General features: G+C 40.2%; 1 long non-coding RNA gene and 1 other non-coding gene across 3 annotated transcripts in view; one reads left to right on the top strand and one right to left on the bottom strand.

The window, feature by feature from the left end:
- Positions 1 to 23,518, bottom strand: part of LOC119621443 (uncharacterized) — a 70,323-nt gene that overhangs the window by 22,093 nt on the left and 24,712 nt on the right. The window lies entirely within an intron of this gene.
- LOC119621545 (small nucleolar RNA U13) lies at positions 21,748 to 21,851 on the top strand. Its single transcript, XR_005238098.1, has one exon. It is a non-coding gene; the product is annotated as a small nucleolar RNA U13 (small nucleolar RNA).

Below are 23,518 nucleotides of genomic sequence, written 5' to 3' on the forward strand. Positions count from 1 at the left end.
CTCAGTGACATAGGTCAAGGAACCCAAACCATCCACCTCTTCATTCAACCATAAACAGCCCGTATTGGCTTCTGTGTATGAGAAATTGATGGCTCTCCCTTGTCCCAGCTTCCTTAAAGAGTTCATGTTACCACTAAACAGAGCCCCCTGTTCTTCTATCTGTCATTTCTCATGTTATGGGATGTACATCAGGGCCTCATCATTATTCTCTTTATTCTCATTATTCTCTTTCATATACCTGGACCTTATTACATAGGAGTCAAAGTCTAGCTCTTTACGTTTCTCTTAGTCTTCTTTGATATTAAGAATGGGCAACAATGACAAAAAAGAGATAGTATAGGCCATTTTATCTTACTTTATTGAGACAGGGTCTTGTTCTGTTCCCCAGGTTGGGGCAGTGGCTTGATCAAGGCTCACTGAAGCCTCAAATTCCTGGGCTCAAGAGATCCTCCCGCCTCAGCCTCCTGAGTAGCTTGGATTACAGGTGTGTGCCACCACATATGACTAATTTTATACACACACACACACACACACACACACATATACACACACACACACATACAGACAGGGGTCTCCCTATATTGCCTAGGTTGGTCTCAAACTCCTGGCTCAAGTGATCCTCCCCACTCATCCTCCCAAAGTGCTGAGATTACAGGCATGAGCCACCATGTCTGACCCATGTAGGTGTTTTTAAATAGCCCTGAGCTTCTCAGCCCCTACACCCCTCCCACATAAGAGAAAGGAAAACCTAAATGATTAAATTTGATCTCCTGAGGCCACATAAAAATGGACCCTCAAAAATTCACTGTACTTAGGAAACTCATGGACAGGTTATCAAACCTCAAGTAGCAAAGTCCCTGTAGAGTTTCCCTGGACTTTTACATTTTCTTGCAACAAACAATACATTTAAAGGTCAACGGATCTCATTCTTTATCAACCAAGAAAATATGTTTGCAGAATCTAAAATCTTGTCTAGAGTTAAGATCAACATATTTTTTCTTCTGGTGCTTTCATTTCTTTCTTTAACATTGTCTTATCGTTACTATGCAAGCTTGTACCTGAATTACAGCTTTTAATAAAGCAATGACACTTTTATTTCTCAGATGCCTGATGACCATATTAACCTCTCCCTCCTTTGAGTTATTAATTGCACGTTGTGTCCACATCCCTTTGGTGTGGCTTCCAAGGAGACAGTCAGAAGGCTTCTCGGGAAGGGAAGGACATGTTTATTGTTGGCCCTGTGGGAGTGTTTGCATAATTACCGGAATGATTAAAGAGGTGTTTTCTAAAATAGACAAGCATACTAAGTTTTAATATGTTTCATGACAACGCATAAGACAAGAGTGCATGTTGTACCTGATCTAGGACCCTGCAGGTCGCCAAAATAAATAAATATGTGTAGAGGCACTGGAATGAATTCAGTCACGGATATAAACAGAAATTTCAAGGGGAAATGAGCATTGATTCTTGATGAGAAAATTGTTTGTGATCAGAATGAGGACAGCTGTACAGCAAAGGTGACAAAGAGCCTGGGGACATGAAGTCTTAAATAGTTTGCTCTAATCCCATGTTGTAAAGACGGCTTAATGTGAGGGAGGGGGTAGCGGGAAGAGTTTTGATGAATCCTGAGATTGGAGTTAAAGCTTTTCTAATTTGGCTCACCGGTATTTAATCTTATAACTGTGCGTCCTTAATCAAAACTCAGAGGGAATCTTTAATCTTGTGTGTATAAAATGAAAGATGATTAGAGCCCCCTGACCTGCCTGTGAGTTCCAGCTGTTTCCTTCTTTTCCATTTCCTAGGCTCTTCCTATCTCCCATAAGCTGGAGTTACATTAATAGAAAAAATAGTATCCTGAAATTGTAGGAGAATAAATATGAAGAACATATTCATTCATTCATTTTTTTTTCTTTTGGTGGTTAATGGGCATCTATTATGTGGCAGGCATTGTTTTACATATTAATATGGAGCATGAACAAGACTGACATATCTATTTTTAAAGACCGCATTTTAGAATCTAACTAGGACTTTTTCACCATTTCTTGGCTAAGTAAGCAAAGGCAAGTGATTCAGGAAAATAAATATGCGTTTAAGGAGTAAATAATTCTGTAGAAAAATTCTTCTCTTTCAGGGGACTGCAAGGTGCAAATTGTTTACTGAAGAAATTCATCATGTAGCTGGTCAAATGTTTGGATTCTGTTAGAAGATTGAGAACAAGGTGATAAAATGCATCATTCCAGCATCACAGGATTTTGATGACCAGACAAAGGCTTTGAATCATGCCTGATGTATTTTTAATGCACAATAAATAGGACTCCAAGGCCAACTCCCCCAACCCACACCACATCCTGAGCAAGACCTTCATAGAGAAATGTCCCTGGGAGAAACCTTTTCCCTTGATCGAAATCCTAGCATATCCAGGTAATATTTCACTACTGTTACCACTTTTTTTTTTTTCTTTTGAGACAGTCTCGCTCTGTCACCCAGGTTGGAGTGCAGTGGCATGATCTTGGCTCACTGCAAACTCTGCCTCCCAGGGTCTGAGCAATTCTCCTACCTCAGCCTCTGGAATAGCTGGGATTACAGGCATGTGCCACCATGCCCAGCTAAGTTTTATATTTTTACTAGAGACTTGGTTTCACCATGTTGGCCACGCTGGTCTTGAACTCCTGACCTCAAGTGATCAGCCCACCTTGACCTCCCAAAATGCTGGGATTACAGGTTGAGCCACTGCACCCAGCCTTATTACCACTTTAAAAAACTTTTTATTTTTAAGAATATTATTAAAATATTTCCATTCTTCAGCTTCCAAATTCAATTTCAATAGAGGGATCAGATTTCAATGACCAACAACTGAGAAAACCCAAAAAATCCACAACAATGAAAAATACTAAATTCCTGAGAAATCTTTACTCTGTCACTATAACCAAAATAATGATTTCTATATAACAGAGATTTTCAGGGGTGAGAAGGCATACTTTCAGTTTTTGAATGAGTTTTCTAGGTTGAATCATAAACAAAAGAGTGATAGGCTCGTTTGCCTTCTCCCCAAACCCCCGCCTTGGTCGTTCTTCATGAATTAATGAGACTGATACACAAGATGCTGGTAAAAATCGTCCCTATATACTTTATAAAATTAATCAGGGAAGAAGGGAGGAAGAGCAAGGAAACTAAACCAGGCTCACAGCAGGCTCAGCGTTCATCACTAGGCCAGCTGCTCTCTGACCTGCTTCCTCCTGGTTGTTCAGTGATGACCGCCTCAGAATCACATAGACCCTGAAACTGCCTTTGCAAAAATTACAACTGAGGAAATCATGACAGGGAAAGAGATCAGACCTAACCGACTCTATCTTGCTTCTAACCATTTAGCTGTCCTTGTTCATTCCTGGTCATAGGCCAAACTAACTTTGGGAAGGAATTCAGTTCATGGTTTGCCTCTGAAACAAAATTGATAACAGCCCTTTCACAAAAAGTCGCCCTTCTTGCCTGGGGACCAGTCTGCCTTTGCAGGACTAACAAATTAGCTACAAGATTAGAAACTAAGGTTGAGGGGTCATGGAGCCTCTGGCTCCAAGAGTCTGAACCTCCCCAAATTGCTCCTAGGGATAGCATCTCTATTGTAAAATCTAAGATCAATGCCTGAGATATTTTGCAGACCCTGCAGTGGATGGATCAGGTAACACCACCCAGAACAATAATCTGGCTCAACCAGTTCTGCCATCCCACCCAAGAACAAAGGCAGAAAAAAACCTCACTTTGACCCCCAATGATTCCATCTCCAACCTGACCAATCCACATTCCCCATTTCCCAAGCCCCTACCCACCAAATTATCTTTAATAACTCCGATCCCCAAATTCTCAGGGAGACTGAAGTGAGTAATAATAAAACTCTGGTCTTCTGTACAGCCAGCTCTGCATGAATTACTCTTTCTTCCTTGCAATTCCTCCGTCTTAATAAATCGGCTCTGTCTAGGCAGTGGGCAAGGTAAACTCACTGGGTGGTTACAACCCATTACAAGATTATAGTTCCTCTTACCTGCTCTGTAGATAACAACGTGAACATTATAAGACGCTAAGTTTTCCATCTGAGATATTCTTTCAGGTCCTATGTATTAATGAAACTACTGATGACAGCTGGTCTGAAGGACTCCACAAGATGCTGACTCCCTGAAGAAGCCTATGTGATTCTGAGTTTCCACATCTTGATGGTTTCATGCCCCTTATGCCGACCAATCAATGGCCCCAATTTTCCAGCCTTTCAACTTCATGATCCCCTTAAAAGCCCCCACCGAGGACTCCTCGGGGAGATGGATTTGAGGGTCTCCACCCATCTCCTTGCTCAGTGCCCTGCAATCATTAGACTCTTTCTCTGCTGCAAACACTGTTGTCTTAGTGTAATTGGTATGTTACTGAACAGTGGACATACAAACCTGTTAGTCCTATAACACTAGTAAGAGGACAGAATCATTGAAATAACACCAAAAATATTCTGCACTCAGATTTACTCTATCCACCATAATAAGACATCTGGGCAAAACTCACTGCAGCAAGTATTAAGTGAAAACATACACAATCAACATGATATTTTCTGTTGACATAGGTGTATGTTAGAGCATAAGGAATAGAAGGACTGTTTACTAACTTATTAACCACCTCCCTCTTTTCAGCTGACCAAAGAGAGAAATACGTTGTAAGCCACTCCGGAGCACCAGACAACAAGCACATTGATTCTTATTTATCGCTTGTCTAGAAGACCTTTTGTTTGTGTGAAGGAGGATTATTAGTGTATATCAGTCACACTTTATTTGTGAGAGAATTTGTACACTAAACAGGTGCATAAAAGGGGCACTAGAAAATATTAAATCAAAAACAACTTGGAAAACACAAAAGATAAGAAACCACAGTGACTTTACATAAACAAGTACTCACTCTGAACTTGACTGCCCTAACAGTAGCCTATCCAAACCAAGAAGGAGAGCAAACAGTAGGAGAGAACTGTAAGGATCCTGGATCTCAGAAGAAAAGGAAGAGATTCTTATAGCACTTTTTCTTTCCCAACATTATTCTGGAATAGGAAAAGAGAAGTGAAGTCAGAAGGAGCAAACACTATGGCACCTCCAGCTCCTTCTGACATATAGTCCCCATATTTGACATTCAAATGATTCACTTTATCCACTCAACTGAGTGGCTCCCAATCTCTTTTCTTTATAAAAATTTATTTTGTAATATTTGAGACATAGAAAAGGAAATGAAGAATAATATAAGTAGCTATGTACCTATCAACTAGTGATATGGTCTGGATGTTTGTCTCCTCCAAACATCACACTGAAATGTAATCCCCAGGGCCAGGAGTGGTGGCTCACACCTGAATTCCAGCACTTTGGGAGGCTGTGGCAGGAAAATTGCTTGATTTCAGGAATTTGAGACCAGTCTGGCCAACAAAGGGAGACCCCATCTCTACAAAAATTTTTTAAAAGCCAGGCATGGTGGCTCCCACCAGTGGTCCCAGCTACTCAGGAGGCTGAGGGAGGCAGATTGCTTGGGCCCAGGAGGTCAAGGATCAGTCAGCTGTGATTGTGCCACCGTGATTGTGCCTGGGCAACAGAGCAAGACCCTGTCTCAGGAAAGAAAAGAAGGAAGGAAGGAAGGAAGGAAGGAAGGAAGGAAGGAAGGAAGGAAGGAAGGAAGGAAGGAAGGAAGGAAGGAAGGAAGGAAGGAGAAGAGAGGAGAGGAGAGGAGAGGAGAGGAGAGGAGAGGAGAGGAGAGGAGAGGAGAGGAGAGGAGAGGAGAGGAGAGGAGAGGAGAGGAGAGGAGAGGAGAGGAGAGGAGAGGAGAGGAGAGGAGAGGAGAGGAGAGGAGAGGAGAGGAGAGGAGAGGAGAGGAGAGGAGAGGAGAGGAGAGGAGAGGAGAGGAGAGGAGAGGAGAGGAGAGGAGAGGAGAGGAGAGGAGAGGAGAGGAGAGGAGAGGAGAGGAGAGGAGAGGAGAGGAGAGGAGAGGAGAGGAGAGGAGAGGAGAGGAGAGGAGAGGAGAGGAGAGGAGAGGAGAGGAGAGGAGAGGAGAGGAGAGGAGAGGAGAGGAGAGGAGAGGAGAGGAGAGGAGAGGAGAGGAGAGGAGAGGAGAGGAGAGGAGGAGGCGGCAGGCAGGCAGGCTATATAGAGCAGTGGAGCCCTGGACAGGGCCCAGGAAACCATTTTTCCCTCCTAGGCCTCTGGGACTGTGATGGGAGGGTCTGCTATAAAGGTCTCTGACATGCCCTGGAGACATTTTCCCCATTTTCTTGGTGATTGACATTTGGTTCCTTGTTACTTATGCAAATTTCTGTAGCCATCTTGAATTTCTCCCCAGAAAATGAGGTTTTCTATCACATTGTCAGGCTGCAAATTTTCTAAACTTTTATGCTCTGCTTCCCCTTGAACACTTTGCCACTTGGAAATTTCTTCTGCCAGATACCCTAAACCATCTTTAAATTCAAAGATCTCTAGGACAGGGGGAAAATGCCATCAGTCTCTGCACAGCAAGCGTGACCTTCACTCCAGTTCTCAACAAGTTCCTCATCACCATCTGAGACTATCTCAGCCTTGACTTTATTATCCATATCACTATCAGCATTTTGGTCAAAGCCATTCAACAAATCTCAAGGAAGTTCCAAACTTTCCCACATTTTCCTATCTTCTTCTGAGGCCTCCAAACTGTTCCAAATGATAGGAACAGGAGACAGGAAACTACTGGGTAGAAGCAGGCAGTTCCCAGCAAAGGACCCACCCTCAAGCCTTGATACCCACAGCCCTAAGTGAGAACAGGTATTTCTGTTTTCATGCTCAAAAAGTTGCCTTCTGGCTCACCACGTCCCCATATCCTGTACCCATATAAATCCCAAAACCCAGACTCCATGACCAGATGAACAGAGGAGCAGAAGAGTGGCAGAATGGCACAGCAGAGAAGGAGAGACGAGAAGGAATATCTGAACATCAAGAGGAGTTCAGCTGGTGATGGTCAGAGACAAGATCAGCCACTGGATAGCCAAACTCCAGGGGAACATCATCTCCGCACTACAACCCCTGTCCAGCTCCCCATCCATCCCACTGAGAACCACCTCTACCACTCAATAAAACCTCCACATTCATCCTTCAAGTCTATGTGTGACCCAGTTCTTCCAGGATGCTGGACAAGACCTCGGGATACAGAAGGCTGTCACACTGGCCCTCTGCCCTTGCAAAATGGCAGAGTCCACTGAGCTGGTTAACACTTAGGCTATCAGTGGAGAGCAAGGCTAAAAAAGTACACTGTAACATGTGCCCACTGGTCTTTGGGAGTCACAGACATCCACTCCTAGACACTGCCATGGGGCTGGAGCCTAAAAGTGCTCACCCCAGTTTCTGCACCTGCCCCTCTGTGTGCTCCCCCTCCCATAAGGGGTTTGAGTTCACAGTGGCTGAACAGAGAGCCACACCCCTGTCACATGTCCTGTGAGGGAGGTCAGGGAACTCTCCTGTTTCACAACCTCTGCCTGTTACCCAGTTCCAAAGTTACTTCCACATTTTCAGGCACTTTACAGCAGCATCCCACTACATGGTACCAATTTACTGTATTAGTCCATTCTCATGCTGCTAATAAAGACATACCTGAGACTGGGTAATTTATAATGGAAAGAGGTTTAATTGACTCACAGTTCAGCATGTCTGGGGAGGTCTCAGGAAACTTAAATCATGGCAGAAGGGGAAGCAAACACATCCTTCTTCACATGGTGGCAGCAAGGAGAAGCACCAAGCAAAAGGGGGAAAAGCCTCTTATAAAACCATCAGATCTCATAAGAACTCGCTATCATGAGGACAACAGCAGGGGGTTAACAACCACCATGATTCGATTACTTCCCACCAGGTCCCTCCCATGACACGTGGGGATTACAGGAACTACAATTCAAGATGAGATTTGGGTGGCGACACAGACAAACCGTATCAGTGGGTACACAGTAGGTGCACGTATTTGTATTGTATATTTTGAACCTTTATATGTTCTTCTTTTATTTTTTAACTTTTAGTCTTATTTGTATGTTTTAAATTTTTATATATTTTTATTCAATTTGCTTTTTCAAGCAACATTATGTTTATGAGGTTCTTTCATGAATGTATTTGGCTCTAGTTCATTAATTTTCAGTGTTACATAATATCTATCATATGAACACTCCACCATGAGTTAATCCATGTTTCTGTTGTGGCTACTGAAGTTGTTTCTAAGTGTTTGCCACAATAAACCATTTGACTCTGTCTCCCTGGGAATATGGACAAGATGGCCTAGGGCATATTTCTGGAGTAAAAGCTGCTGAGTCACAGAGGAAATTAATTTCCAACTTTACTAAATATTGCAAAATTGATCTCCAAAGTGGCTACACAAATCTACATTCCCCTGGCTGTGAAAAGGAATTGTTATTGCCTTATATCCTTGTAACCATTTGATAGTCAGATTTTAAATTTTCTACCAATAGGAGTGTGAAATTATACCTCACAGTGATTTCTTTTACCATTATCCACATTACTAGTAGAGTTAATAATCTCTTCAAATCAGTATTTATAATTTATTATTTCTCATCTGTGAGATTCCATGTTCTTTTTTGGGGGGGGGGGGGCGACTGTTTTTTGATAATGTTGTTCATTGTCCTTTTCTTAATGATATAGAGAATTTCTTATATAAACTGGATATTAATCCTCTGTTGATTATACAAGCTGCAAATATCTTTCTCTTTTTCGTTCTTATTATAATATCTTTCGATGAACAAAAATGTTTTACGTAGTTTGTGTTGTCAATATTTATCTCTATAATTTGTCTGTTTTCTGTTTTCTTTATTCCCTACCCTAAAGTCTTGAAGATATTATCCTTTATTTTCTTCTACATTTTTAGAGTTTTTATTTTCACAGTCAGGTGTTGAACAAACCTTGGGTTCACATCCCTAGGAGGTGTAAAGCAGCACGACTTCGGGATTGAGAACCTGGAGTCCAGAGGCAGACTACCTGGGTTCACTTCTCAGCTCTGCTACTTTTTAGCCTGTCATTTAACTTCCATGTACTCTAGTTTCTTAATCTGTAAATGGGTACCTACTCATAGGTAAGAGTAAAGTTGCAATTAGAATATATAAAAACCTTTTAGAACAGCACCTACTGAGTGCAGTAGAAGGGATTACTCTTATTATTATATGAGCTCTAGTTTTATTTTTGCATGTGCATAGCCAATTTTCCCACTCCTACATGTTATCTAGTCTATCTCTTTCTCACTGATTTAACAATGCCACTTATATCATACATCAGCTTTCATGTAGGTGTTGACATTTTTCTCGGTTTGCTAGTCTTCCATTGGTCTCTCTGTCAATCCTTTAGGGAAATCTCAAGCCTCCGTTTAAAATTTCCTGAGTTCTAAAAATCCCTGAAGTTATCACTCCTGCTTCTTCTTTCATCTACAGTCCCATCTCAACAATATCATTGTAGCTGTTAGTGAAATATAAAGGAGGTTTCCTGTGAGTTTCCTGGGGCTGCCATAACAAAGTACCACAAAATTGGTGACTTAAAACAACAAAAATGTATTGTGTAAATGTATTGTTCAGAAATGTTCACAGTTCTGGAGGCTAGAAGTCCAAAATTAAGGTGTCAGTAGGACAACACTCCCTCTGAAATCTGTAGGGAAATCCCTTGCCTATTCCTAACTTCTGGGGATTTGTTGTCAATCTGTGGTGTTCCCTGGCTTACAGATGCCTCCCTCCAATCCCTTATTGCCACATGACATTCTCCCTGTGTCTCTTCTCTTCACATGGAGATCTTTTCATAAGGACACCAGTCCGATTAGGGCCCACTCTATTTCCGTCTGACCTTGTCTTAACAAATCACATCTGCAACGTCTCTATTTCCAATTAAGGTCACATTCTGAGGCGCTGTGAGTTGGAACTTCATTTGGGGGGAACACAAAATTCAACTTGTAACAAGGGCATAGCCAAAAAATACTAACGTTGAGCTTTAATGAAAGCTTCTAATCCTCTCCTGGACATTGTAATTTACCCCCGGATGCTTCCTGCCATACTGCCATCAAGTACAGTAATTCAATCCTCCTGGATCCAGATGCACTAACTCAGATTTTAAAAGAAATAATTGCAAACTTCAAATTCTAACCAACTACCTCCAGAGTTTGTAAATAATGAAGACTTTTAGAAGCCTACCTCCAAAGATTCTCATTCAGTGGTTAAGTTGATCAATGCTAATGCAGGTAGTCAAGAGACTATACTTTGGGAAGCACTCAACTAGACAGAAGTGTTAAAAGACATGTCCCCTAAGGAAGAGGCAATCAGTGGAGCAGCCAGCCTCATCACTCAGCTCTCAGGCTGTTCTAAAGGTCTTGGAAGGGGCTGTCGAAGGAGAACTTTGCTCTGCCATGATAAGTTGTCTGGAAAGTGAGATTAACACTACTTCACCACTTAAAATCCTTTCCTTAGAGGATCATAGAATTGAACTGGTTCCAGTGTTTAATTAACAATTCAATTGTGTCTTCAGTTTTCACAGGCTGCAGATTCCCTCAAGGTCTAAAGTATGACACTGTAGGAATCTATTCCACACTTGGAGCAAGCATTTTTTTTTTTTTTTTTTTGGGAAAAAAAAAAAAAGACAACAGCTTGGTATTTGTTAAGAGCCTGCAATTTGCCAGGCATTCTAGGCACTAGCAATGCAGCACTGAACAAAACCAACAGCATCCCTGTTATCACAACACTTTTATTCTAGTGGATGGGAAACAATTGAGAAGCAAGATACATTAGTAATATATGTGCAAATTATATGATGATAGAGATTTTTTTACTATTTCATTTAATTTGCATCCCTGGGACCTAGAATGGTCCTTAGCACATAGTGGAAGATCAACAAACATATATTGAATACCAAATGGTAATAAGTGTAATGGCAAAAAATAAAGTAGGGAAATGAAACAGAGAGTGTGGGGAGGGTGCAATTTTAAATGGACGAATCAGGGAAAGCTTCATAAGAAAAGTGTTATTGGAGTAAAGTTCTGAAAGAAGTGAGAATGCAAGGCATGTACATATATCTGGGAAAGAAGGGAACCTTAAACAGCATCAGCAAAGGCCCTGAGATAGGAGCACACTTGTGTGTTCAAATAACAGCACAGAGAGAAAGAAAAGAGGGGAAGAGAAGTAGGAGGGTGAAAAGGTAAGGAGTGCAAGGGATGGCCAGATGTGCACTGGGATGTCTTGGCATTAGTTCTGACATGGGAAGGCACTGAGAGTTTTAAATAGTGGAGTGAGGCTGAGGCAGGAGGATCCCTTGAAGCCAGGAATTCAAGACCAGCCTGGGCAACATAGCAAGACCCACCTCTCTACAACAAAAACTTAAAAATTAACTGGGTGTGGTGGCACGTGCTTGTCGTCCTAGCTACTTGGGAGGACAAGGCAGGAGGATCACTTGAGCCCAGGAGTTCAAGGCTGCAGTGAACTATGGTTATGACAACCTGGGTGAAAGAGCAAGACCTTGTCTCAAACAAAACAAAACAGTGGAATGATAGAAGCTGCTTATATTTTAACAAGTTTATTTAAACTGCTGTTTTGAGAACACTGAAGAAAACAAGGGTACAAGCAGGAAGCTATCGCAAAAAAATCCAATGAGAGATAAGACTGTCTCGGACCCAAATGGTCACAGTAATAGGTTGAAAAGGGGTAAGATTCTAGGTATATTTTGAAGGTTTGGGCAACAGAACTTGCTAATGAATGGGAAGCTGGACGTGAGAAAAAGAGAGCAAAGATATAGTCAAGCAAGAATGTGGAGGAACTGGAACTATAATCCACTGCTCATGGAAATGCAAAATGGTACAGCCACCTTGGAAAACTATTTGGCAGTTTCTTAAAAAGCTACACAATGCACCTACCCACACAGACATGTCACTCTTAGGTGATTTACTCAAGAAATATGAAATCAAATATCTACATAAAGACCACTACAGCATGTTCATGGCAACTTTATTCATAATATTGCCAAAAACTGGGAGCAACTCAAACGTTCATCACATGAAGAATGCATAAGCAAATCGTGGAGTGTCTGTATAATGAAATATTAATCACAACACAAAGAAGTAAACTACCACTTCACACAACATGAATAAATATCAAAATATTCACTCTAAGTAAAACAGACATAACAAGAGTACACACTGTATAACTCCATCTATATAAAATTCTGGAAAATGTAAACTAGTCATGATGAAAAGTAAATCAGTGGTCTCCTGGGGACAGAGTTAAAGGGAGGAATGGGTGACAAAGGAGATAGAAATGTTCTGTAAATTAATTGTGGCAATGGCATTATGGGTGTATATCCAAACTCATTGAGTTGTGCACTTTAAATGTTACACTTTACTGGACATGTATGTCATAAAGTTGACTTTAAAAATCTTTTAAAAGAATAAAGCCCGGGTTTTAGCCTGAGTGATTGGAAGAATAGAGTTGTAATTTTCAAAGACGAGAAAGATTGTGAGAGGAGTCAATTTTGTTGATGGTGAAATGGAATATAAGGAGCTGAGTTACAGACATGCTAAGTTTGACATGCCTAATAGGGAGATGTTGAATGAACAGTCATGTCTATAAATCTGGAGTTGAGGAAACAGGTCAGGCTGGAGATATACATATGGGAATCATCAACCTATGGATGGTCCTTAAAGTCATGAGGTTGTACAAAATCACTATGAGAGTGAATGTAGACTTAAAAAAATAGATGGCATGCAAGGACTAATCCTTGGGACTCTCCAATATCAAGAGACTGTGAAGCTGAGAAGGAATCAGCAGCAACTAAGGAGGAAAGGCAGTAGAGCCTGGTAGAAGGCAAGTGAAGGGCTCATCCAGAAAGAAGGGAATGACCCTGTGGCCATCTGTGGCAAAGTCAGTCCTGGGGGACTGAGAATTGCTCATTGGAGTACCTGAAGGTCATTACTGACCTTGATAGAGTAATGGTGAAGAAAGAATGGAAAGAGTGAAATTGGAGTTAGCCTATGCCATTAACTCATTCATGGAGTTTTGCTGAGAGAAATGTAAAGTGGCAGATGGAGGAGAAAGCAGAATCAAGGGAATCTTTTAGAATGGAACAAATCATAGCATGTTTGCATGCTGATAGGGAAGATCCAGTGAAGAAATGTTAGTTGCTTTAAAGGAGATAGGGGAGGATGGATGGAACAATATTCCTGAATGAGTGGGAGACAACAGGACATAATGTACAATTGAAGGGGCTGGCTCGGTCTGGAGACCAGAGAGCTCCTTCACTGTGACCAGAGATGAAAAGAGGCCAGGTGTGGTGGATCAGGTCTGTAATCCCAGCACTTGGAAGGCCAAGGTGGGAGGATCACTTGAGCACAGAAGTTTGAGACCAGCCTGGGTAACATAATGAGGCCCCCTCTCTACAAAAATGTTCAAATTAGCCAGATATGGTGGTGGGTTCCTGTAATTCCAGCTACTTGGGAGGCTGAGGTGGGTGGATCTCTTGAGTCCAGGGGGTCAAGACTTCAGTGAGCCAAGATCACACTACTGCACTCCATCCTGGGTGACAGAGAGAGACCCTGTCCCAAAAAAGTAAAATTAAAAATTAAAATTAAAACCAGAGACAGGAAAGAGAATGTGGGCACCATGAAGGGAGGCATGGCAGAGGGAGCCCATCCCGTCTGATAGCTCCTGTTTTCTGGATGAATGAGGAAGGAATACTGAGAGAGAGATGAGTGGGAAGCTGTTGGAGACACCTATTTTTGTATGGGCTGTGTGCTAAGAATAATTTTTACATTTTTAAAAGTAAAATATAAAAAGAACTATTAGCCTTTCAGAGAGAACACATACTCAAAGAGTTGAGGACATTTCCCCTTGGCCAAAGAAGCCTACATTATTAGTACTGGCCCTTTACAGAAAAAACTGGGCTACCTTTGACAGAGGAGAGTGAGTGAGTGAATGGGCTAAGACTCTATATACAGCAGGATGTGCCAGGCATCCGAAGAGCACTGGGCAGGAGCTTGACAGAATATCAATCTACTTCATCCTCACATAAGTACTACAAGTTAAATATTAATAACCCAATTTTAGACGAGCTAATTGTGTCTCAGGTGGTTCAATAAATTCCTCGAGGTCACACACATAGTAAGTGGGGTGTATTAGTCTGTTTTCACACTACTATAAAGAAATACCTGAGACTGGGTAATTTACAAAAGAAAGAGGTTTAATTGACTCACAGTTCCACATGGCTGGGGAGGCCTCAGGAAACTTATAATCATGGTGGAAGGGGAAGCAGTCACCTTTTTCACAAGGCAGCAGGAGAGAGAAGCACAAAAGAGGAACTTCCAAACACTTATAAAACCATCAGATCTCATGAGAACTCACTCACTATGAGAACAGCATGGAGGAAACTGTCCCCGTGATCCAATCATCTCACTCCCTCAACCCGTGAGGATTACAGATCCCTCCCTTTACACATGGGGATTACAATTTGAGATGAGATTTGGGTGTGGACCCTGAGCCAAACCACATCATGGGGAATAAAGATTTACTTAGCAAATATGTAAATGTCTCAAATTCCTCTTTCCTTTCCAGAAGACTGTGACCCCTTCATCTTTACTTTGAATCTTGCATATGCAACTGCAAGATAATGCATATGGAAACAGCACGTGCAGCAGGACGAGCCCACTTTAGAGCTAGACAGATTCAGATGTAGACCTCAACAGATTCAGGTGTAGACCTCACCTGAAGCACCTCCTCTTGCTGGCTTTGTGGGTTTGAATGACATTTCCAAGTCTCCATTTTTCTCATCTGTCAAATCTGATTTGTAATAATTAAGCCATTTGAAGTTGCTAATATTCAACCATTTCTGACCTATAAATATGACAGTTTCATATAGTTCTAATGCCTATTATCCAAGGATTTTGTATGGGATAAAGTTAATACACATAAAGCAAGTGTACTTTGTAGACACTTAAATGGTAGTGAATATATGGATAATAATACATCTTGATGCCTAAAGAAGTATTTATTTAGAGTGAAGGGGCTATGGAATGATCTCAACTATGCACACTTAGCCCAGAGCCACAGGGAAAAATGAGATGTGGAGGGCTGCAGGAACTCTGAAGGTGGCCGGTGAGTCTCAAGTCACACTAACCCTAAATCTAAACATAACATTTGGCCTGGAGTAGCCCTGTGGGCCACTTAATGTCCAACTTCCAATACCTGGAAGATTGCCATGGGGAGGACAGATTCATCATGCTGTTTGGGTTATAGAGGATAGAAAGAGGAATCCTGGGTGGACATTACCTGGAGACAAAACTTTCTGATAATTAGAATTATTAACCATGGAATAAGCTGCAGTGGGGAATACAGAGTTCAAAAGGGGACTAGAAAGTGCAAAATAACATATTGCTGGAGGACTCACCGAATAGGTAATGACTGGACTAAATGACCTTTGAGATTCTTTCCAACTCTAAACTTTTATGAGTCAGTAGGCCCTGGCTCAGGCCTAGTAGTGTTCCAAAGTAAGACCAACTAATTATATCTAGTATAATACCTGACACAGAGTAGGCATCTAAGGAAAGTGTGCCCTTCTCTTTCATGGCTCCTCTGCCCCTAAATGCAAGAAGAACTATTAAGTTATCCTATCATTGAGCAACTGTACATATCTCCCCCCTTCTTTATCCATTTTGATTTCTCATGGGTCTACTAATTAAGAAATAGAGGAGGAAGGAGCTGATTCAAAAAGTAACAAGTCAAAATTTAAATTGGAATCCTAGTGTATTCTAATGAAGTTACCAGATCAAAGTCAGTATTTTTGTTTGAATAGGCTTTTCCAAGAATAGATCACTGGAATTTATATTGCTAATAGGAGGATAAATTGTTTTCCTAGAAGATAAGATTAAAAAGAAGCAACTGGCATTTGAGAGAATCAGATCACTTCACTCCCAGCTGGCTGGAATAAAAATGAGATGCCAGAAGATAAACAGAGGTGTTTAGATGGTCTCTTCCCAGGTCACAGGCTGCAGCAAATTTTAAGACAAAAGAATTGTCAATGGGATGATTAAAGCAAGCTCCCTTTGCCTCCCTTAAAAGAGGCAGCCAATGAGTAGAAAACTTGCTCTGTTAACAAACACATTTAAATTATAGTAATGAGGAAGAGCCACTCCTCCCAAATTAAAGACAATACAAAGTTATTAGAAAGTCCTTTCTGCCAGGCATAGTGGCTCACGCCTGTAATCCCAGCACTTTGGGAGGCTGAGATGGGCAGATCACCTGAGGTCAGGAGTTCAAGACCAGCCCGACCAACACGGAGAAGCCCCGTCTCTACGGAAAACACAAAATTAGCCGGGTATGGTGGTGCGTGCCTGTAATCCCAGCTACTCTGGAGGCTGAGGCAAGAGAATTGCTTGAACCAGGGAGGGGGAGGTTGCAGTGAGCCAAGATCGCGCCATTGTACTTCAGCCTGGGCAACAAGAGTGAAACTCCATCAAGAAAGAAAAAGGAAGGAGGGAGGGAGGGAGGGAGGGAGGGAGGGAGGAAGGAAGGAAGGAAGGAAGGAAGGAAGGAAGGAAGGAAGGAAGGAAGGAAGGAAGGAAGGAAGGAAAGGAGACAGTCCTTTCTATCTTCCAGGTACCTGGGTTTGAGAATGACTTTTGTATAAGGCCATGTACTTGGAACGAGAAGGCATTCATGAGAACTCTCACCACGTGGCCTCCTATTCCTAGTACAATGACCTTGGGAAGGTTACTTGACCCTCCTAACCCAGTGTCTCATCTGCAAACAGAAACCATATAACATTGACTTCATAGGGTCATTATAAAGATTAAGTTAGATAATATTTATCAAGCAGTGGGCATGGTACTTGGCAAATTACGAATGTGCAAGAAATGTCAATTACATATGCATATCTTTTAATCCAGAAGTGACATCACGAGGACTTTCCTGTTTAAAGGGTACCCAGTTAACACCTCCTGCAGCACCCCCTCCAAAGTCTTGCTAAAACACTTTATAAAGGCAAAGATTAACACTCTAATTACTATCAGATTTTTTCTTTTTTTCTTTTTTTTTTTTTTTTTTTTGAGACAAGGTCTTGCTCTGTCACTGAGGCTGGATTGCAGTGGCATGATCAGGGCTCACTGCGGCCTCAACCTTCTGTGCTCAAAGGATCCTCCTGCCTCAGCCTCCCAAGTAGCTGGGATCACAGGCACATGCCACCACACCTGGCTAATCTTTTGATTTTTTGGTAAAGTCTAGGTTGTGCTATATTGCACAGACTGGTCTCAAACTCCTGGGCTCAAGTGGTTCTCCTGCCTCAGCCTCCTAAAGTGCTGGGATTACAGGTGTGAGCCACCACGCCTGGCTTTAGAATTTCTAATTATGAATTAGGTAGAGTGGAATTGTGAAAATCAATCTGTAGTCCATACACTTTTGTCCAAATAAGGTGAATGGCATCTTGAATGTCCATATCAGTCTGCCCTAGCTAATAACCACACACACACAAAAAAAGCTGTGGCTTTGCTACTGAACAGGAACTGTTTTGAGGTGATCAGAATGTTTCTACCTCATCATTTTCCTGCACGTTTTCAAAGCTTGTAACTCCTTCAAGAAACAGTGAGTCATTGGCACTAGCAGAAGTGATTCTTTCTTAAGCGATAGCAATATTATTCTAATATTTTAAGCACTGTGGGGCAGGCAGGGCAAGAATGAAGGTTCCAGTGGCAGACCATGCTGGAGATTTCAGTTTTTAGCATCTCACTCTCAGAAGGTCAGAAAATCAAGCAGGAGTAGAAAATCCCACTTCAGTACACCAGCATCACATCCACGGGAGCTTCCTAGACACTTTAGAGGGGACTACACATAAAGACTCACCTTCAGCTGTCCATGTGAGAAAGGCAAACATACCTATTCCTCTTTTCTATGGAAGATGCCAAATCTAGATCATTTTTTCCTTTATGACTAAGGAAGAAAAAAAAAGGGCTTGGGCAGGCCAAAAGCTTCTTAAGCTGATAAGCAACTCCAGCAAAGTCTCAGGATAAAAAACTAATGTGCAAAAATCACAAGCATTTCTATACACCAACAACAGACAAGCAGAGAGCCAACTCATGAATGAACTCTCATTCACAATTGCTACAAAGAGAATAAAATATCTAGGAATACAGCTAACAAGGGAAGCGAAGGACCTATTTAAGGAGAACTACAAACTACTGCTAAGGAAATCAGAGAGGACACAAACAAACGGAAAAACATTCCATGCTCATGGATAGGAAGAATCAATATCACAAAAATGGTCATACTGCCCAAAGTAACTTGTAGATTCAGAACTATTCCCATTTAACTACCATTGCCATTCTTCATAGAATAAGAAAAAAAAAAAAAAAAAAAAAAAAACTACTTTAAAATTCATATGGAACCAAAAAAGGAGCCCGTATACCAAGATAATTCTAAGCAAAAAGAACAAAGTTGGAGGCATCACACTATCTGACTTCAAACTATACTATAAGGTTACAATTACCTAAACAGCATGGTACTGGTATGAAAACAGACACATAGACCAATGGAACAGAATAGAGATCTCAGAAATAAGACTGTACATCTACAACCATCTGACCTTCGAAAAACCTGACAAAAACAAGCAATGGAGGAAGGATTCCCTATTTAATAAACGGTGCTGGGAAAACTGGTTAGCCATATTCAGAAAACCGAAACCGGACCCATTCCTTGTACCTCATACAAAAATTAACTCAAGATGGATTAAAGATTTAAATTTAACATCCCAAACTATAAAAACCCTAGAAGAAAATCTAGGCAATACCATTCAGGACATAGGCACAGGCAAAGATTTCATGACGAAAACATCAAAAGCAATTGCAACAAAAGCTACAGTTGATAAATGGGATCTAATTAAACTAAAGAGCATCTGCACAGAAAAAAAAAAAAACTGTCAGAGTAAACAGAAAACCTACAGAATGGGAGAAGATTCTTACAATCTAACCATCTGACAAAGGTCTAATTTCCAGAATCTACAAGGAACTTAAACAAATGTAAAAACAAAACAAAAAAATACATTAAAAACTGGGCAAAGGACATGAACAGACACTTCTCAAAACAGAATATTTTTGCAGCCAACAAACATATGAAAAAAGCTCAACATCACTAGAGAAATGCAAATCAAAACCACAATGAGACAGCATCTCACACCAGTCAGAATGATGATTCTCCAAGTTAAGAAACAACAGGTGCTGGTGAAGCTGTGGAGAAACAGGAACACTTTTACATTGTTGGTGGGAATGTAAATTAGTTCAACTATTGTGGAAGGCAGTGTGGCAATTCCTCAAAGACCTAAAAACCAGAAACACTATGTGACTCAGCAATCCCATTATTAGGTATCTACCCAAAGGAATATAAATCATTCTATTATAAAGGTATATGCATGTGTATGTTCACTGCAGCACTATTCACAGCAGCAAAAACATAGAATTAACCCAAATGCCCATCAATGATAGACTGGATAAAGAAAATGTGGTACATATACACCGTGGAATACTATGCAACCATAAAAAGGAAAGAGATCATGTCCTTTGCAAGGACATGAATAGAGCTGGAAGACATTATCCTCAGCAAACTTATACAGGAACAGAAAACCAAACACTCCATGTTCTCACTTATAAGTGGGAGCTGAACAACGAAAACACATGGGCACTAGGAGGGGAACAACACACACTGGAGCCTGTTTGGGGAGTGGGGGAGGTGGAGGGAGAGCATCAGGATAAACAGCTAATGTGTGAGGGGTTTAATATCTAGGTAATGGGTTGATAGGTGCAGCACACACCATAGCACATGTATACCTATGTAACAAACCTGCATGTCCTGCACGTGTATCCTGGAACTTAAAATTAAATTAAATTAAAATTTTAAAAAGAGAGCTTGAAGCCTGGCAAACAATATGAGACTAGGAAAAAGGGAACAACAACTATAGACTCAGAGACAGAGCCAATCTCTGAGAATTATCTACTGAAAGAACCAGAATTAAGCTCTAGGAAACTAGGTGCTTTCAACGAGCCACAAGACAGCCCTGGCTTCTTCAAAGAGCCACAGAAAGGGAATAGGTTGACATGAACTCAAGAAGAGATGAAAAGATGAAATTACATTAAACTCAAGCTGAGATTTTAAAATCATAATAACAACACACTACTTACTAAAAGGAGGCAGATGACGTGCGCAGGAAGGGTCAGAGGAGGAGACTGAAAGGCTAATAGCAGGGAAAAAGAGTACATGCAAAGCAGATGTCACCACGACAAATCAAAGGCATCTGGTGGAGGGCAAATTTCAGAACCTTTTAAAAGAGAAGGTAAAAACAAAGATACAAGCGATGAGCAAGAAGATGATCTTGAAGGAGAGTTTGGAAAGCCAAATAAATAATTTAGTGTCTTTCTTAGGAGAATACCAAGATAATTACAAGCAAAGCAATAACCAAAATCAGGAACAAGGAAAATGTTTTTAAGCTGAAAAAGTATTAACTGTGCAAGCAAAAAGACTCACTTCCCATGATCCACAAAATAAATAGATGAACATAGAAATTACACATAAAACATTCTGAAACTATAACTACAAAACAGAAAGACATCGTGTAAACATTCACTTGGAAAACACCTGGTCACTAAGAAAAAACGAAGTCAAGATGATCTTATACTTCTATATAGAATTAAGTTTTAAATATACACACACATGAAATGTTTACAGAGTTTTAAGGAAAAAAATGTGGAAACTAAGAATTTTCAATTCAGACAACAGGAAAAATATTTTTAAACACCTAAGATCTTACACAAGGCCTTATAATAATACCTTTCTTGGAAAAAAAATTATCCTAAAAATGTGTTTAAGAAAAGAAAGAAAGAGGCCAGGCGCAGTGGTTCATGCCTGTAATCCCAACACTTGGGAAGACCGAGGCGAGCAGATCATTTGAGGGTAGGAGTTCGAGACCAGTCTGGCCAACATGGCAAAATCCCCTCTATTAAAAATACAAAAATTAGCTTGGTGTGGTGGTGCACCCCTGTAATCCCAGCTACTCCAAAGGCTGAAGCCTGAGAATTGCTTGAACCATGAGGTGGAGGTGGCAGTGGGGCCAGATTGCGCCACTGCACTCCAGCCTGAGTAACAGAGTAAAATCCTGTCTCAAAGACAAAAAAAACGATGGAAAGAAAAATTAAGATCACAAGCCTGAGAGCACTGTATTAGAAAATAAATAGTATTAAGAACTGAAATTATTCCTGTGGTGAATTTAGTCTAAATAAGCATTATTACAAACACAAATACAAATGATACAAAATAAACTTAAAAAGAAAAAATATATGAAATGATTATAAATAATTTAAGAGTAATTACATGGGTTGTATTAGCAAAATCTAGCATGGTAGAAGACAAAAATAGAAGTGCAATATATTTATCATGCTATTTCGAATGAGGACACATGATCAGAAAAATGTGTTAAAGAATGTATCTTTAAAATTTAAAGTCAATTACTAGAAGACTCTGAGGAGGATATGTAACTTCAAAATCATGAGAAACTGAAACAAACAAAATATGACTCAAATTCAGAAAATATAAGACAATAAAAACTGCAAAGTAGAGTAAAAATACAAACTACTAAATAACATGATATTGAAACAGCTAAGATAAACTAAATTAATAGTGGCTTTAAAACCTGTGGTTTTGATTTCTTATTCTAAAAAATCCAGAGATAGACCATTTTGTGGTTCGTAAGTGCAATGATTGGGTTTTCACGCTCATGTGTGAGATGTGCCTGCCTCAAACCTTGTTCCGTCATTGGCACATTAAACATCTGACATGAAAAAAACTGGGGGAAAGTCAGAAGCAGGCGGTCTGGGCGGACATAGAAGTTCCACAGAGTCACTGGGGACCCCAGATATGCTGAGCTTTCTGCATTGCTATCCTAGTGTGTGTGGTCCTTCGCCAATATGGATTCTCCAGCTAAAAACATGATGTCTGGAATTTACCCTGCAGAAAGGAAAAAGGAGAAAGATGCATAATCCCTACCCTCCAAGTATACTTTCTGGAAGTTATACCTATGACTTCAGCCTGCATCCATTATTTGTAACTCAGTCATATGCCAAACATTCCACCAAAGAGCATGGAAAATAAATAAGAACCATTCAGGAGTGGTCTTCGCGTAGCTAAAAATTGAGGTTTCCCATCTATATTCAAATTAGGGAGAAAAAGTGTGTAAAGTAGGTCAAATTAGGGAGAAAAAGTGTGTAAAGAGCAATGTTCTTTGGAAAAACCAATTAACCTTCATTTCCACTTCACTTTTTACGCCACAATCAATTTTCAGCCATGAAAAAATGAAAACAGGTAAGTGCTAGAAGTGATGAATGATATTTTCATAATCTTAGGCAGAAAAAGTCTAAGAAGTTCTAAATTAAAACTTTGATATTTAAAAGATTAAATATGTAATCCTTCAACATCAAAAACATAAAGACAACAAAAATTAAAAGTAAATGAAGAGCTGGGAAAATATACTTAGATCATATATGCTAATGAAGTTAGCATTATCATATATAATGATATAATCAAGTCATAAATCATAATGTCGTTGTTTCTATAACATATAAAGAAATGTTATAAATCAAGGAAAACATGAACCCCTTAATATAAAGATAAGTTAAGAACATGAAGCAATCTGAGAAACAAATACAAAATGGCAAATACAGGTTCAAGAAAAGTTTTACTTCACTAATAATCATTGCAGTTAAAATTAAAATAATGAGACACTATTGTTCTCATACAAACTGTCAAAGTTTCAAATATGATGATGTCGATGATGGCAAAAACACTTTGAAAATAGGAAATATGCCACTTAATATTAGAAAAGCAAAACTTGGCTGTGAAATCCCAAGTTTCAAAATTATTTAATGACCATTGACCCAGTAAGTCCTAAGATTCCATTCTAGGGACAATGTATAGATTATACATAATATACATCTATAAAGATGTATAAAATAGTAAAAAATTGGAAAGAGCCTGTGTCAAATGAGAGTTTTATTAAAATAAATGTGTCCCCAAGGTGTCCTTTTTCTTTCATCCAAAAGTGCTCTATACGTCTATAAAATTAATTGCATTATATGATTTTGAATCTACTTGTACAAAAGCATGCTTATTTTGTATCTGCCTGCGTACACAATTGTACCCTCTGGTAGATGGGAGCATCTTGAAAACAGGACCAGTTTGTCTTATTCAACAGTCTATTCTCAAGAACCAGGCTTGGGTCTGTAAACAGTAAGAATTCAGAAAACGTTTGCCACTAAAAACACTAACGTAGAATTATTTTATTAATACAACAAATGATTACAGTGTACCATGTGCCAGACACTAAGCTAAACACTAAGATTTGAAAGTGAACAATATATTCTTGACTCTCACGAAGATTAGATTTGTCAGAGGCATGTGAACCAGAGCAACTCCATCTTAAATAGGAGCTGGGTAAAACGAGGCTGA

This window comes from Chlorocebus sabaeus, chromosome 2, assembly GCF_047675955.1.
Source record: "Chlorocebus sabaeus isolate Y175 chromosome 2, mChlSab1.0.hap1, whole genome shotgun sequence".
Classification (NCBI taxonomy): domain Eukaryota; kingdom Metazoa; phylum Chordata; class Mammalia; order Primates; family Cercopithecidae; genus Chlorocebus; species Chlorocebus sabaeus.